We start from the raw sequence: 13157 nt of genomic DNA on the forward strand, positions 1-13157 counted from the left end.
CACCCAAGTCCTGGGCGTTTGTTCTCGTTCCCATTTTTGTCGTATCACGTTCCACCAGGAACGGGCCGCCCCTTCTAACTGGAAAACGGCAAAAGTCACCTGCCGTTCATCGGTGTAGTGCAAGGCCGCAAAAATATCGACTATATTCTCGAGCCATCTCTCGGCAACATCCGGATCTGGTCCCCCAATGAACTTGGACGGAGCAAACTTTTGAAATCGTTCGAGAGCTCGGTCTTCGCTCTCGACATGGTTGCCAGGGTTTCCGGGGTTAGGGTTTGGGTTCTGGCCTTGTTGCTGCACTACTTGTGCTAGCAGGTTAGTCATTTGCTGCATAGCGGTAGCGATTTGCACATTGGGGTCAGGGTTAGGTCCAGTAGAGGTTTCCCCAGTACCCCTATCCAGTGTGGGTTGTCTATTTCCGCACCCACGTCCCCGTCCACTACGTGTTCCTTCCATAACTTTACTTGATCTAGGCAATGGTACTAAACCAATATAAAACAATGCATGTAAGTAACCCAAAACTTTTCCAAACAAATATATACATTCCAAACAAGGCAAACAACACACATATATACAAGCAGTCAAGTCAAGTTCAGTCAAGTCGAGTACAAAACATGGACAATCCCCAAGGGAATGGCCTCAACAAAAGAAATATACACGTAACTAATCTAGCCGTACAAAATGATTAGCCAAGGCCCTTCTCCCTATCAGCCCTATGTACAAAACCAAAACTATCCAAAACAACCCTAGAAGTCAGGACCTAGACCGATGACGAGCTATGAGACCCACCCGACGGAGTGGATCCAACCCCAGTCTCAGGCCCTGCACATGAGTCCTCGTCACTCACGCCCTCGGCCACATCCGCGCAAAAATTCAGGATCGAGGCGGGTCGAGCCTTAACCTTGCGAGCGCGCTAGGTCTCGCGCTCTTGGGCTTCCCTAAGCTGAGTGCAGAGGTCATCAACCCTATCCTCTGCCTCAAGCACGTCGTACTTCAGACCCTCAATGCGCTCAGTCTGTCTCTCATTGGCCGCCCTAAGCTGGGTCACCTCGGCCACAAGTCTCGCATTCTCTTCGACCAACTCCTTACGCTCCTCGTCCACCGCAAACACTAGAGCGTTAGGGTAGGCATACTTATGTCGACACTCGCACCGTCTAAAGCGGTTAGACGGGCTCCAACGCACGACGGCCCCTCCTGGCCGTATCTGGTATGGTATCACTGGGAGTACTCCACGAGATCTCTCGCCCGGAGGACTATCACTAGGCTCACCCTGTCCGGCCATCCTAAACCAAAAGAGCAATTAACCATAAATAAACTTAAAGGCCATAAATAAAGAACTCTCACATTGAGCATTTCTATTACACCCAGGCTAATTCAAACCCTGGCTCTGATAACACCTGTGACAGCCCCACCTTCCCCAAAGACGAAACAAAGGGGTTAGCGGACTGCCTGCCCAGCTCTCGCCAGGACTAACGGTGCAGTTTTCGAGCGATCTATTGCGTTCCGGAACTTACAAACGCGCGTAACCAAGTCAGAATGGCAAAATAACCCAAAATAAAAAAAAATGAAATCCGGAGTCGGTCATGAATAGTAACCGACCCGTCAGAACCCAACCAGACATTAAAAACACATGTACACTTGACATTTTGCAATTACAAGCCACAATGGCATACAAAAGTAATCCAAAAGTTACTACATGTTTGGTTTGCCAAATTAAAGTGAAAACGGCCCTAAAGATATATTTAGGGTCCCACTTCATATACAATACAAAAGAGATATTCATCTAGTTCATTCAACAACCATCTATCAAGATTTATTCCAAAAAGAGTCATATTCCTGTAAGGAAAACAAAAGGAACGGTGTGAGCTAATTGCCCAGTGAGATACTATCACTTAAGCAACCAAGTTCATGTAAACATAAAACTTTTCATTTCAATTCACCAAAAGTAAACAAAGGCACACATTAATGGTGGTGATAAAAGGATACGAATGGCTCTCAAGAGCCCTTTTCCCTCGTTTGCATTTCTTGATCGGACGTCATTGACTCTCCATCAATGTTCAAAAATAACCAACCGTAGACTCCACTTTACTTCCATTCCTTCCACCTAACATTCCCCTACCGGGCCCGAAATCCAAACACCTGCATTGCGGTATTACTCGAGTAAACCGGAATCGAGAGTCTCTCATACTACAAGATTCCATATAACACTTTCCCAAGGCACATTAATTGGCACGACCAAGCCCTCGCCGGCTCGATTCAATCAACGACCCATGGGCTTGAGCTCAAGGATAACAATTGTAGTCGTTGGATGCTCGTCCAAACGACACCAAGCCATGTACTTTCATTTCATGTAGCATTTCATATAACATTCCAATAACATGATAAACAATAAGTGAGAGTGATAAAGTACACTTTCACTTCAAGCAATTAACATTCAAAGCACCAAGTTCAAGTATCAAAGCCATATACTAACACACAAGTGAGTAGTACACTCACCGAGCTTGCAAATGCGGTTTCATGCACTTTCGTCACAAGAACGTCGTGAACCACCGTCACGCCCTAAAACATGCAAACAAGTACAATGAGACTCGATAACGAGTCATAATCCAATGCCAAATATGACCCCAATAGGGTTCCATAAGCATACACACACATTAGAGGAAACCAGAAAATTCGGAATTGCAATTAGCTTTGGCCCTGAAAAAAACGGTTTTTGACCTCTTTTTACGGTAATGGCACCAAAGGCACCACGATTACCGGATGAAGGTGTACGATACACCGTTTCGAAGCTAAAAGACAGGGCTACAACATTTCAGAAGGTCACTCAACCAAGTTTTAAGTGTAACCAGGTCAAAAATGCAAGATACTACATCAAAACCGTAAAAACAGATTCACAAAATGCATTCTGGTGTAAACATCATAACTCAGCCTACACAAGTCCAAATCCAGAAATTTCAAAGCCACTCGAAAGCTTAGAAACAGGGATACATTTCATCAGAAGATCTCAACAACCAATTCCAAAGCAATTCCATCCAAAACAACCAATTACAGGTGCAATTCTTACATTCGGATAAAACCAGGACAGCAAGGGTAATTTCAACTTTTCTCATTCTACACTACTCTGATTGACCTGAACTTTTTCAGGCACCTTAAAATATTATTCCCTACAACTTTCGTGTTTTAAGCTAAGGCCAATTCGGCCTCTAACTAGGAGCTACAAAACCGGGCAGAATCTTCTTCACAAAAACCCTAACTTGTCAATTTTTTCTTCCAAACAGAAATTGGTTGCAATTAATCACTTTTTCCACCTTCTAGAGTCATTACATACCATTCCCAATCATCATATATAGCCACACAATTATGTTCATATTAAAACAGAAAAATCAGCAATAAATAGAAAACTTCACTAATTCAACCACAAATCAAGGTGTAATCCATAATATTGCACCTTATACTACCACTAATCACAAATTAAGCATCATTAGAGGAAGGAAAGTGGTTCTTCACAACTCACCTTAGAAACAAGAGAGAGGGAGCAATAGGTCCTCTTAGCTTTCCAAATAACCCCACAAATCAACTCACTAACACTAATTGAAGAGGTTTTATGGAGAAATTTCAAGTTTCAATGGTTGGTTGGATGGATTTGAGCTAAATGGAAGCAAAACTTGAAGAGTTTCTTTCTTTCTTTTTGAGAGAGATAGCCGGCCACAAGAGAAGAGAAAATGGAGAAATTTTGGTAGTTTTTTTTTTTATTTAGTCAATTGGTAAGACCATGAATAGTGGTCTTAAGGTAAACCCACTCAAATGGTGACACTTGTCACCTTTTATTAAATGCTTACCTAACTTGTCTCTCTTATACCAATCCACTTAGCATCCTCTAATTATCTCTTCACACCCGGTAAATTACTTCCAGTATCCAAAACTTAACCTAGTTGGCCAAATTTTTTCGAACTTTTCGCACTAGTGGGTCCCACGTCCGGTATACGCTCTTAATTTCTCAAAAACTATGCGATACTAGAAAAATCATCTAAAAACTATATCTGCTCATTAAAAATATCTAGAAATTTTTCCTAAGCCCGAAAATGCAGAAAACAAGCCATGAAAAATAATAAAACCTAGAAAATGAAAAAATACGGGTATACAGTTTAAAATACAATTTCCCCAAACTACATGCCTTGCACCAAGATTTAAACCACCTCTTATATGCCCTAGCATTATATTTCACAATGTGTTACAACAAATCCCTTGTATGGACCCTCACTTTAAAACACAATTTTCTTATTTATATGCCTTATTATAAGATCTAGACCATTTAATATATGCCCTTACAAATTATTTTCTATGTGTTATAATAATTTCCATGTATTTCATTTCAATTCATTTTACTTGAAGTAAAATATATCCTTGAGTTAGGTTGTAAATAAATCACCGCTTGTAATTGTCCAAGTGTTCTTTTATTAGTGGTAGAGACTTTTTGTGAGAGATTAGAGGTGTTGAATAATTATTGGTGCATTTGGAAAGGTAAGAATGGCATTAGCCAAAGAATTAAGAGAAGTTGTGTACAAGAATTAGGCCAAGTGGCAAAATCCTAGCCAAGCATCTTGTTTGACCAAAGATTAGATGAATTTTAAACCAATTTTTGCTCCATTCCTCCACCATAATTTCGTGCCCTTCTTAGCTTCCAAGAGAAGGAGAGAAACTCCATTTTAAAGCTTTCTAAACCTAGTGTGAGCTTGAGAGAAAAATCAAAAGAGAAAGATCTAGAGTTAGTGAGAAACTTTCCTCCAATCCTTGTGGTTGTTCCAAGCTTGAAGCTTTCATTTTGGTGGATTGTTTTGGTGATTTGAGCACCTTGTAAGTAAGGTAAGTACTCTTTAATTCGGGGGTTTTATGTGTTAGATCATCTACTATAAGCTCTAATCATGAATTGCAAGTTGTTGTGGTTGGAATTGAAAGTTAACCCCTTGAATTAAACAAGTAGTGGATGAATTGTTAGTATGCACACCAAGTGTTTGATGAAATGTTCAACTCTTATTCATTTATGTTTATGAGGTATTGATATGTTTTAAAACCTTATATGGTTAGATGTAATACTTGAGATGTGCAAAAGGTGAAAATAATGAGAAGAGTGAAAGTTGGGAAAGAATTAAGGATGCTGACCGAAACTGTTCAGCTTGCTGTCCGGTTTTTGCCCTGATGTTTCATGCATATTTTGGCTACAAATGTGAGTGATATATGTTGGGTTATGTGCGTAGAGGTTGTCTACAAAAAATTAGCCAATCTGGTTGAATAAATTTTGAGTTGCAAGAAAAGGGACAAAACTGGACTACGTCCAGAAACTTTCTGTCCAGCGATGTTGTAAAGGCTATAATGTTTTACTCACTGATCTGAATTGAGTGCCATTTGTGGCATTGGAAAATAGACTCTTAGAGCTTTAAAATGGTACCTGGCTCATGTTCTGGTTCGTCCCGAGTAATCCGTGGCAAGTCGTGGAAGTCGGCTGCCCGTGCGGTACTGTTCATCCGAGGCAGTCCAGAAATTTCTTTTGGCTTCTTAATTTTCAGCCACTTAAGCTGGGATTTTTGTGACGCCCCGAAAAGTATGAGTGTGAGGACCCGTAAATCCCCTGTTAATTTTTCCTAGGGTTTTATCCCCTTGAATAGCATGTTTTCTGCATTTCCTGGTTTAGGAAATTTTCCTGAGGAATTTTTATGAGTAATTATAGTTTTTAGATGATTTTTCTAGCCTTGGAGAGTTTTTGAAAAATTAAGGATAAATACGGACGTGGGACCCGCCAGTGCGAAAAGTTCGGAAAAATTCGGCCAATAAGGTTAAGTTTCGGATACTGTGTAAAATTTATCGGGTGTTAAGGGATAAGTAGAGGATGTGAATTGATTGATGTGAGAGGAAAAAGAAAAGATAAGATTGCATTTAAGGAGTGACAAGTGTCAACCTTTTATTGGATTTAACTTATGAAACACTATTCATGTTTTTGACTTTTGACCCATTTGATTAAATATCTTGAAAATTCACAAAAAAATCACCATTGTCTTCAACCTCTTGGCCGGCCCTCTCACTAAGAAAAGGAAAGAAAACTTCTTCAATTGTCAAGCTCCCAACTAGCTCAATCTTCCAAATCAAGTGCATAAATTAGTTTCTACTCCATAAAATCTTTCTAGTTGGTGTTAGTGGTTGGTTTGGTGAAGTTTTTGGAAGAGTTAAGGTGTCCAACATCTCTACCTCTCTTGTTACTAGGTGAGTGGTGTGTGAATTCCCTCTTGCACTTAATGAAGCTTAAGTTATGCTTATTAGTGATTAAAGTGCTGAAATTTCTGGTTTTCATCTTGGTTTGAAGTGATTTGGTGAAGTTTTTATTTTATTGATGATTTTTCTGGTTTAATTGAATTATAATGGTGTGGTTGTTTATGATGATTGGCAATGGCGTATAATGACACTAGTAGGTGTGAATTGTTGATATTTGCAATCAATTTTGGGTTTGGAATGAATTGTGAAAAGTTAGGGTTCATAAACCCCTAATTCTGTCTGGTTTTAGATCATAGAGTTAGAGGCCGAATTGGACTTTGCTCAAAACATGAAAGTTGTAGGTATTGATGAGTTTGAAGTGCCTTCAAAATTTCAGGTCATTTGGATTAGTGTAGAGTGAGATATGTCGATTTTACTATTGCTGATCTGGGTTGCTTAGAATGTGAAAACTGCGCTTGTAATCGTTTGTTTTGACTGGAATTGGTTTGGATTTTGTTGTTGGTGTCTTCTGAGGAAATGTAGCTGGATGTCTTAGCTAACATATGCCTTTGGAATTTCGGCATTTGGACCTGTATAGACTGAGTTGTGTTCATTACAGCATTGTGTGATTTGTGAACCTGTTTTAGTGGTTCTGGTTTGGTATTTTTGGCATATTTGACCTAGTTGTGCTAGGAACTGGACTGAGTGACCTTCTACATTGTTGTAGCCCTGGTTCTTAGCTTCGAAACGGTGGGTCTTACACCCTCATCCGACAATCGTAGTGCCTTTGGTACCATTACCGCAAAATGACGTCAAAACCTGTTTTTCAGGTTTTGAACTTAACTTTCATTTCCAGACTTTTCCCTAGCTTGACTTATCTTTGTACTACTTGGAGCTTTCTGAATGACTATTGGATGAACTTGTTGTTGTGTGTGTACCTTTGGGACTGGCTGAGGAAATAATGAGGCCATGATGGCTGGGAAAGTAAGCAAATTCAGGGGAAGTGCTGTCCGAACTTTTAAAGGACTTGTTTGCATTGAGTTTGTGATCTAAGACTTGGGTTTGAGCAAGGCAATGATACATGATGGATGATTTCTGAGCCATTGAGGTGAGTGACCTCAAACTACTTCTAAAGTTATTTATGAACCGTTTCTTACATTATTTACTTTTGAACTATTTCTAAAGTTACTTTTGAAATGTTTTCTTGCATATCATGCGTGCTGGCATGTGAGTGTGCCTTGTTTGCTATATTTCTTGACTTCATGACTTGTATTTTGGTTGATAACGTGTTAAGCGCTTATAATGATTTCCGAAACGAGTTTTCGAGGCGAGTGTGTACTTTATCGCACTCGACCTCGATAAATGTGAAATTTTCGATTGAAATGCTACTTGCGCATGAATGTAAGCCTTTTGGGCTGAACTGGCCATTGCCCCTTGTTACCGGTCGTCTTGAGCCAGAAGCGGACTCGGTCAGGCGATTAGGAATTTGGGTGAACGTTTGGTATACTCGAGTATTACCTATGTAGGTTGGTGGAGCCTGGCCAAAAGCCAGGGACGGGGTGAATGAAATGAAATGAATGACCAAATGAGCGAGGAAATGTCAGGAGAATGAATGTATCCTTTCATGAATGTTAGTATCGCTTTCCATTGTAAATGATCCTTGAATTATTGATATTCCATATTTACTGTTTTGCAAATGTTGTAGTTGTTTCCGGATTTATCATTTGATTTATGACATCATTGCTATATGACATCATTGAAATGAACTATTGTGAAACCGATTTGATTACTGATTTTAATGGTTACTCGCTGAGCTTCTAGCTCACCCCAAAAATGTTTTATTTTCCCCCCCCACAGGGCTCTAGGCGAAGAAAAGCTTGGAGTGCTTATTCACGTGACTGGATGGCTTATATCGTGTACAGTTTAAGTTTGGATCTATTTTATGTACGAATTGGTCTTGTATAAATATTTGAAATTGATATGGATGTAAGTATACGTTCCACGATTGCAATCAGTTTCCGCTGCATTTGTAATATGTAATCATTGGAGAATTTGATGAAATTTTGAGATTTATATTGTAATTGGGTTGAGGACTGTAGTGAGCGACTGAGTCCCGGCGAGAGCTGGGCAGGCGGCCCGCCGAACCCTCTGGTTCGCCTTAGGGGGAGGTGGGGCCGTCACAATTTTGGTAATGGTTTCTTCACGACAAATTTAACCTTAAGAACCTAGTTTCCAACGCAATTGACGGAACCTAATTCTGACTCTCCTACCATGAACAGTGACCATTTTCCCGAGGCTGGTTGGGCGAGACAGTTTACCCGTAATGAAACTTTTGAGCTTCGGTGAAACCCTTCTTTTGCCGAACTTTCATATACATACCAATCTTGTTTTCTTATCAACTTTTCCCATGGTTTGGACCTCATTTGCATGATAGATTAAGTAGCTTAGGCTACTCACTTGGTCTCTTAATAAACCTATACTTGAGTAAGGAACGAATCCAATTGTTAATGGTTTCGCTCGTTGACCTAGGTTTGGGCAACAAAGGTGATCGTAACTGAGACGTTTGATGTCAATTGCTACTTTTGCTTGACAGGTGAGTGTTTCACTACTTGCTACTTGTTATGTGGAATACTTGCATACTTGAAATCGTTGATTTGCTATTGTTTGAGCCAAACACTGTTTTAGTTAAAATCGAGGCGAGTGTGTATTTTATCGCACTTGACCTTCCTTGTTTTCCACTGAGGCTCTACTTACTGAATGAAGTAATATGAAATGAGATATTGCTATACATGACCGTGCTTAAGTTGTGTGGATGACATTCCGCCAACTACTGTTACTGTTTGGGTACCCAACCTCATAGGTGAGTCGGTTGTATCGAGCCAGCAAGGGCTTGGTCGAGAAGGCCGATAAACCTTGAGGACTGTTTACTGTTCACTGGAAATTGAACCTTGCCTGGAGGTCCCTGGTGAAGCATAGCCGTTGTGCTTGCTTGTTGTGTTGTCCAGCACCACCAGTGATAAAATCCTCGGCTTGATACTGTTTTATTGGAATCCTTGAGCATTGGAAACTCAGATTCCTGGTATACTCGAGTATTACCAAACTACTGTTTATGGAGTGCGGGCCCGGTGGGGGGTTGTTTGGGGGACGGAGACTAGTGAAAGTGGTGTTCTACAGACCTATATACTGTTACAAGTGTTGACGGAGTGTCAACAGGAGGCAATTATGATCAAGCTCAAGTGGACCTTTGGCTTTTGAAAGCCACCCATATCCTTGAATTGAATTGTGATTAAACTGTTATTTTACTGTACGGTGTTTAGTTGGCTATTTTGTGATTTTATGTGGCTATGTGTTTACTTGTTTACCTGGAACCTCACTGGGCTTTAGCTCACCCCATTCCCTTTGTTTTCCTTAACAGATCGGGAAGGGATTTGATCGAGGGCTTTCTTAGCTTTATTTTGCCGTTCTTGCGTTTTGAGGTTGTAACTTTCGTTTAAGCAGACTTGTAAGCTTAAATTCTTAAGGGTGATTTATATTATGTAATTTTGAGTGAAGTGTGGTAAGTTGGCATACGATGATATATGTACTAAACTGAATTGTTGGATTAGTGATCATGTTTGAGTTAGTGTTTCAATCCCCTGCATTGTCAAATGTTACATTCATTTCATTGATGATATTAGTACTTTGAATGACTGAGTCTTGGCGAGAGCTAGGCAGGCAGTCCGCTGATACCCTAGGGTTTGCCCAAGGGAGAGGTGGGGTTGTCACAAATAACACATAAACAACCACAATCAACTAATTACACCTCAAGCCAGCTACCTATAATCGACCTCAAGACTGCTAGCCTAACAATTAAAGCAATAAAAATAGATTTCCTCAAGTCCTCTACCTATCTTTGCTTAGGGTTTCAAACCCTTGCGCAACCAACCATAAATCTTGAATTAAATGGAGAGATTTGAAGAGTTGATGGGTTTACCTCTAACTCTTGTAGAAACCAGTATTTTTCACCACTAAACCTCCAAGAAATCCCCCAAGATGAAGCCTTTCTCCAAGCTCAAGTTAATCTCCAAGTGATATGCGAGTTGGGTGGTAATTTGTGAAGGAAATGGAAACAAGATGAAGTGAGATGGATTAGAGCTTTTCTCTTCTTTTCCCTTGCTGTTTTCGACCGAACTATAGAGTGAGGAGAGAGAGTGTTTTGTTTTGTGAACCTTCCTTTGAAAGCTTGAGAAATTTGTGGCCAAAAATTGTCCAAAATTCAACTAGAAATAGTGCGGGTATAGTGTCCCTAACTACCACTTTTATCTCTTGTTTGTTGCACTAGTGCACGAATCCTTAAATGTAATTCCTTTAACACTATAATCATTCACTCTTAGTAGTCTAATATAAATTTCTTAAATCTCCACTTAGTCGATTAGACGCGTAATACGCGAACCTCCGATTCGCACGCGATAAGGCAAAATTTTAAAATGATTCACGTAACGATAATATAATTAACCAATACTAAGGTAAATAATTATAAAAATAACTATTTTAAGAATAAAAACATGAGTCCTCACAGCCTAAATTTCAACTTAGGGTTTCTAATTTGAGAGTTATTGTGGTTGGTTTGTAGAGCTAATAATTGGCTTTTTATGAAGGGTATTGTGGCTCTAATTAAGTGTAGTTGATAGCTTATGTTTCGTGGTTGCAATTGTAGTTGATTGTGATGAGATTGGTGGTTGATTATAGTATGAAAAAGTAAGGAAATTGAGGGGAAGTACTATCCAATTTTGGGGCTACTAGATTCCTTAGAGTTTGGGTTGATTTAGGGTAGAAATGAAGGGCTTTGAGGTTGTTCATGTCTTTAGAATCAACTGTTACCTTTTTCACTCCAAAGCCACATTTTTTGTTTTGCATTAGTAGTTCTTTTGGATAGGCACATGACTCGTAATCGAGTCTCACTTTTGGATGTAAGAACCATAATTGTTTTGCCTTGGTTGTTCTTAGGACGTGCCGGTGATTAGGGGCGTGCTTCAGGAGGAAACTTGTGAAGTTATTTTGCTTGACTGGTGGGTGTACCACTGGCATAAAATGTTGCTTAACTGGTTTATTGTATATGCAATCTGTGACTTCTGTTTATTCTGGACGAAACGAGGGTGTACTTTATCATATTCGTTTATCTTGTTTGTTTGTTTTGGTTATTGTATACGTTTGAATCTGTTACTTGTTCATGATTTGATGTCGTTTGGAGGTTTGTATCCAATGACCCTGCTATGACCTCTAAACTCAAACCCTGTGGTTAGTTACTCGAGTCGAGCCGGCAAAGGCCTGGTCGATTAGGTAACGAACCCTAGGTCTTCTATTTTTTCGGGTGGAGCGTTATCTCCTCGACTAATTGGTATACTCGAGTATTACAATCTCTGTTTCTGTGTGGTGTTCGAATCTGGCAAGGGGGTCTGTTTGGTGGATGGAAATTGGTGTAAAGTGGAGTCTACGGTCATGGTCGTATCTTCAAACATTGACGGAGGGTCAATGAGTTTGGATCGAGTATTGCAAAGAAGGAAATTGGCACTTGAGAGCCACCTATATCCTATTACTTCCGGTTTAACTGTGGTGTTCCTCCCTTTTTATTTGATGTCTTTATTTGATTGATTACAAGTGTATTTTTGTGATATTTGAATGCTTGATCCGTTGGTACCTCATTGGGTGCAAACTTACTCCCGTTATCTTTATTTTCCTTACGGGGGACACAATATTTGAACCATGATTTTGGAGAAAAGAGTTGAGCTAGATATAATTATTTTGATTAAGCTCCTCTAAAATGGCAAACCCTAATTGTACCTTGATACATTATGGATATTCTGGCTTATATTGCCAGTTGACTGTTGAACATTTCAATGTATCTATATAAGTGTTTAATCATGTATGTTAAGTGTATTTGATTGGATATGTATGTTTATGTGGCTTTAGTGAACTTTACTTGTATCCATTGGGAAATCGGGCGAGTGAGAAGTTTGAATGAGGGAAAAAAATTTTTGGCAAGAAATCAAAAATTTTGAGGGAATTCGGTCGTATATGTGGCGCCCCTACTTCTCCCTAAGGTGAACCAAAGGGTATCGCTGGGATGCCTGCCCAACTCTCGCCAAGACTCGATATAAATCCAATTCAACTTAAGGGTAAATAATCAAATAATAAAAGTCGAAGATATAAAGAAAATGTTTGCTTCCTTAAAATATTCAAATCTTACATTACAAGTGTGAGAACCCGAAAATTTTCTTATTTTCTAGCCATTATTTTAATTCTGTGCATACATTTTCTATACTTTTCTTTATTATATTAATTTTCTAGTTATTTTTATAAGGGAATTAAGTTTTCAAGACATTTTTCCGGTATAAGTTAGTTCATGTGACATGAGTAACGTATATTGGACGTGGGACCTGCTAGTGCGGTACGTGTGATAATTTTTGGCAACTAGTTGGAGTTCTGTATTAAGGAATATTATTTTATAAGGTGCTAGAAGACAATGAGAGCTTGGCTAGGTAATTAATCATTGGTAAGCAAGAGCATAGGCAATTATAACGGTTGAGTGGTTAGTAGATTAGTGAGATATAATTAAGCTTGTGGATTAGATTAAGTTGGTGATCTATGGAGTTAATTGCAAAGATTAGAAGTTGTTGGGGCCATAGTGTAAGGATTAGTAAAGTAAGTGTACTAGTAATCTAAGAGCTTCTAGGTTTTTCCTAAGCTCAATTTTGATTGGTAGAAAAAAAGTATACTTTGACCATTGGCTTAAATATCTTCTAAGTTAGTAAATCAAAGGAAAAACAAAGCTAAAACTAAGAGGAAAAAGAGATAGAGGGCCGAGAGCATCTTGTGAGGTTCAAGAGAAAAGTTTCAACTTTGGGTTCTTGATTTCTTGCTCACTCTTGCAAACT

At 39.3% G+C, this 13157-nt stretch overlaps 1 long non-coding RNA gene across 1 annotated transcript; it reads left to right on the top strand.

Annotated features, from left to right (window-relative positions):
• The first annotated feature begins 4656 nt into the window (after positions 1 to 4656).
• Positions 4657 to 9767, top strand: LOC140006337 (uncharacterized). Its single transcript, XR_011813965.1, has 3 exons — positions 4657 to 4863; positions 8773 to 8836; positions 9659 to 9767. It is a non-coding gene; the product is annotated as an uncharacterized lncRNA (long non-coding RNA).
• Positions 9768 to 13157: the final 3390 nt, after the last annotated feature.

The sequence above is a fragment of the Coffea arabica genome, chromosome 1c (assembly GCF_036785885.1).
Source record: "Coffea arabica cultivar ET-39 chromosome 1c, Coffea Arabica ET-39 HiFi, whole genome shotgun sequence".
Lineage (NCBI taxonomy): Eukaryota > Viridiplantae > Streptophyta > Magnoliopsida > Gentianales > Rubiaceae > Coffea > Coffea arabica.